Raw genomic sequence first — 5294 nt, 5'->3', positions numbered from 1 at the left:
ACTATTTTACCGTTTAACCGATTGATCAGCTCCAGATGCTTTCAGTCACCTTCAGTATTTTACAGCTCATTTCATGTTCTATCATGGCACTGGATAGTACTTTTACTTTAATACTTAAAGTTCACATAAGGTCATGTATTTACATTTCCAATACTAGTATAAATGTGGTACTTTGACTTTTACTACAGTCACTGACTCGGTACTGGGTTCAGTATTCATTGGTACTTTTGGATTCAAGATTCAAGAGGTTTATTTGTCACATACATACTCGTATTAAGTTGTATGTACTGGTATTTGCCGGCTTTTACTGATACCTACTGGTACTTACCGGTATTTATTATAATATTTTGCTGCATTCTGCAGAAATCTGACGTCAAAGAGATAGGGGGAGGAGCCTTTAGATGGGGGAGGAGCCGTTCGATGGGGGAGGGGCCATAGGGTGAGGGGAAGGAGGTGGTTCATCCAGTCAGGACGCCCCCTGCTGGCCTCCCGGTGGAGGTGCTCTGGGCCAACTGGGAGGAGGCTCTCACCCGGTGCCTCCGGAGGGATTCTATCTCTGTTACCATGGGAACGTCCCTGAATCACCCAGGAAAAGATGGAGGAAGCTGTTGGGAACAGGTGGTCTGAGAAGATGCTGCTCTAGGACCTGGACCGGAATCAGAAGAAAAGAAGATGGAGGGATGGATGTAGGGAGGGATGTTGGATGGATCAAGGGATGGAGGTAGGTAGGGAGGGTGGGAGGGAGACAGGGATGGATGGATGGAGGGATGGTTGGATGGATGGATGGATGAACAAAGGGAGGGAGGGAGGGAGGAAGGGGTGGAGGGGGGGATGATGGATGGAGGGATAATGGATGGATCAAGGGTTGGTTGGATGGCTGGACAGAGAGAGGGAGGGGGGATGGATGGATGGATGATGGATGATGAGTCGATGGGTGGATGGATGGATGGATGGGTGCATGGATGGGTGGATGGACGGATGATGAATGGATGGGTTGGTGGATGGGATGGTTTGAGCAGCCACACCCGACCTGGATCTAGGTGATTGGGATCAGGGTGGCCGCATGCCTGTCGCTCATTGGTTGGCTAAGGAGCAGCAGGTAAAACCTCTGTCCCCACCCTCACTCAGGAGAGGAGCCCTGTCATGACGTGTTCCACCTGCTCCTGACTTGTTCCACCTGACCCACTCTCTACAATAAACTGGTGTTTACAACCCCCCGTCTTCTGTGTCTCTGTGACAGTGGTCCCCACATGGGTGGTGCGTGGCAGGCTCAACTACCACAGATGGGTGGATGGATGATGATGTATTAATAAAACTTTTATGATGACTTAACTCAAACCACTGATCCCGTTATTTCCTGAGTTGTGGTTGGACTTGAAATCAGCGCGACCTCAGAGGATCCAGGCTCAGATCCCACAATGTGAAGATGAAACTCATCACATCTTACCAACATATTGATAAAAGCAGGTGCGAGTCGGAGGTTAGAAGTGTTTTCACCTCACAGCGAGAACAAAGACTCCTGTTGAACTCAGTTTTGGAAGAGGGGCGGAGCCGGGGGCCAGAAAGCGCTGATTGTGGCAAATCTTGTGAAAAACAATGTGTTTGTTTGCAGCTTTGAACAGAAGATCAGAGATTGAAGGAAGGTGTTATCACCTCCTCCATCAACACAGCTAATATTTAATGTTTCAGAAAGCAGCAGCGCAGCAGGTTCTGATAAGACCTTGAGCTTCTGATAAGACCTTCTGCTTATAAAAGGTTCTGCTTCGCTCTGGATCTGGACTCTGCCACCATGTTCCATCTGGTTCTGCTCGGCGCGGTGCTGTGCTGCCTCCACGCCGCCTCCGTCCAGCCCCGGCAGGCCTCCAGCTGGGCCTACCAGGGGGCGGAGCTCCAGGCCGCCACCTTTGCCGTACAGAGCTACAACCAGCAGCACCGCCCTCCCTTCGCCTACAAGCTCCTCCGCATCCTGGAGGCCACGCCGCAGGTGAGCACCGTCATGCTTCACGGCTTGAAACGCCCGAAGCTCTTTCAAGTGAAGCTGGTCTCAAATGTTTTTCCCGGGACGACAGATCTACCCGCCGGCCCGGGTCATGTTCACCATGACGGTCCAGATGGGTCAGACCGTCTGCAGGAACCGGCCCCACCTGGACCTGGCGTCATGTGACTTCCAGGACCCTGCTCAACTCAAGGTACGGACCACCAGGGGCACAGATTGAAAGCATCGAACACGTCGTTCCTCGGTGGAAACGACTGCATGGACGTCAAGGAGGAGACCAGTCAACGTAGAACGGAGGAGGAAGCGGTGGGGAGGTGGGGCGGATTATTTTCACCCCGATGACAAATGATGTCATTTGAACTCATTTCTAAACCTTCTGCACATTCTTAACATATGACACATCTCCTCGTTCTGGGATGGTTTTTTAGGCGGGGGGGGGGCTTTTTCAAAATAAAACTCCTCAACTTCTTTCATGTTTTTTTTCTGGACCTCCCACCTCTGCTGCCTCTGCATGGTGCTGCTGTATTTCATGATGATGTCATCACCATCACGTCATGATGATGTCATCACCCTGCCCGCTCCGTTCCTCCAGATGCTGACGTGCCGCATGGTGGTGCTCGTCGTCCCAAACTCCCAGGTTCCCAGTTCCCTGCTGGAGCAGCACTGTTCCTGAGCCGCAGAGTTTGACTGAAACCATTAAAATAAAGAGAAAAGAAGCTGAAACACTTTGTAAGAATCGTTTTTATGTTGTTTTCCTTCCAAGGCTTGAAAAACAGAAACTAACGTATGAAACCAAAGCACTGAGGTCATCAGGCTCCACAAGTGGACTTCATCACACAATCATTCATATTGTTGTCGGATTGTCCTGTGTTGTCTTTTTTTCAAAATATAGAAATACGTATGTACCAGTTCAGATGTTCTGTTTTTAATAAATAATATTTAATATTTATTTGGACAAAGTGAAAAAAATATATTTTCTTTGACATTGGGGTCAGACATAATGTGAGTGATGTATTATTAAAATAACTTATACAAAGATATTGTTATAATGAGAGAGAGGTTGGTTTATTTGGAATTGAGTCATAATATTAATAATAAAAATAATAATAATTATTATTATTATTATTATTATTATTATTAGTAGTAGTAGTAGTAGTAGTAGTAGAAGAAGAAAGTCGTCTCCGTGTGTATTGACAGTATTCTACCACAAGAGGTCACTGTTGTCCAGGCAGTAGATCCAACAGGAAGCTCTGCAGCTCGACGGATTTTGGGGAATTCCTGTTTTGAATCTGACGCGCTGCAGGTGAAGCAGGTGAAGCAGGTGAAGCAGGTGAGTCGAGCACCAGCCCCGGTCCCTGGAGGCGACGCTCCGTCACGTTCATGACATTAAATGAGAAACGTTTCCAAAAAAAACAATCCAACGCGCCGCCAGCGACGAGGCGTCACGGTTACGGGTCAAGCCACTTCCTGTCCAGTCAAACTGTTGGAATGACTTGACATCCAGGGGTCACGGTCCAGGAAGTACAACCTCGACCCCAAGCCCCCGACGGCCGAGGCCGGACCGCGAACCCCGACTCGGACCCGAAGCGTCGGGCTGCGGACGTCCTGGACGAGGCGTCACCTGACCTTTCAAACAGGGAACCGCACGGTACTGCACACGTCTACCACGTACACCCCCCACCCCCCCCAGCGAGCTGTTCTGGCCCCCCGCAGTGCATGCTGGGAAACCACGGCACGGTCGTGACTTCAGGGAACGGGCGCCTGAAAGGGAAAGGCATTGTGGGTAATGACCTTTCGGTCACATGACTCATCAACACATTGGGCTTTGTTCATGAGCAACGTGCTGCGTGTAGGTGCCGCGTCGCGAGCACAAGTCCCAAAAAATGTTTTCCTTCCTTATATGGAAAGATGGGGGCGTGGTTTATGCTAATGAGCAGCGTTTGGGAAGCGAGGAGGGCTGACTCTCCCAGCGCCACGTGGGAATAAAAGTTGTTTGATGTAAAATGTCATTTTCGCTGCGGTTGCAGCAGCAACAACCGCCTGAGATGAGCACAATGTCCTCCATCACCTTCAGTCGGGTGGTGTTTGGGGGGCGTGGCTCCTGACGCACGGCCACGCAGGAGAAGGTTCTGTAGGTGCAGCGTTGGATTCCGTGGACCACCGTGTCTCGGTGGGGGAGGCTGGGGCAGGGGGTGGGCGTGGCTGGCTCGGCTCCTCCTCCCTCTCCCAGGCTCCGCCTCCTCACCGCAAACTCTGTGTTTCTTCGCGTTGCTGTTGTTTTTGTTGCAGCGTGTTGCTGCATGCTGTTGTAGCCTGCTGTTGCAGTGTGTTGCATTGCGCTGTTGTAGTGTGTTGTTTTAGCGTATTGTTGTAGCGTGTGGTTGCTGCATGTTGTTGTAGCATGTTGTTGCAGCGTGTTGCTTTGTGTTGTTGCAGCGTGTTGTTGTTGCATGTTGTTGCAGCGTGTTGCTTTGTGTTGTTGCAGCGTGTTGTTGTTGCATGTTGTTGCAGCGTGTTGCTTTGTGTTGTTGTAGTGTGTTGTTGTTGCAGTGTGTTGCTTTGTGTTGTTGTGGCGTGTTGCTTTGTGTTGTTGTTGCATGTTGCTTTGTGTTGTTGTTGCATGTTGCTTTGTGTTGTTGTTGCATGTTGCTTTGTGTTGTTGTTGCATGTTGCTTTGTGTTGTTGTAGTGTGTTGTTGTTGCAGTGTGTTGCTTTGTGTTGTTGTGGCGTGTTGCTTTGTGTTGTTGTTGCATGTTGCTTTGTGTTGTTGTTGCATGTTGCTTTGTGTTGTTGCTTTGTGTTGTTGTGGTGTGTTGTTGCAGCATGTTGTTGCAGCATGTTGCTTTGTGTTGTTGCTTGTTGCTTTGTGTTGTTGCAGTGTGTTGTGGCGTGTTGTTGTTGCGTGTTGCTTTGTGTTGTTGTGGCGTGTTGTTGTGGCGTGTTGTTGCAGCGTGCTGCTTTGTGTTGTTGTAGCGTGTTGTTGTGGCGTGTTGCTTTGTGTTGTTGCAGTGTGTTGTTGTGGCGTGTTGTTGCAGCGTGTTGTTGCAGCATGTTGCTTTGTGTTGTTGTTGCTTGTTGCTTTGTGTTGTTGCTTTGTGTTGTTGTGGTGTGTTGTTGCAGCATGTTGTTGCAGCATGTTGCTTTGTGTTGTTGTTGCTTGTTGCAGTGTGTTGTGGCGTGTTGTTGTTGCGTGTTGCTTTGTGTTGTTGTGGCGTGTTGTTGTGGCGTGTTGTTGCAGCGTGCTGCTTTGTGTTGTTGTAGCGTGTTGTTGTGGCGTGTTGCTTTGTGTTGTTGCAGT

Source organism: Zeus faber (genome assembly GCF_960531495.2).
Source record: "Zeus faber genome assembly, chromosome: 4".
Taxonomy (NCBI): Eukaryota; Metazoa; Chordata; class Actinopteri; order Zeiformes; family Zeidae; genus Zeus; species Zeus faber.
Note: the sequence above shows the minus strand (reverse complement) of the source record.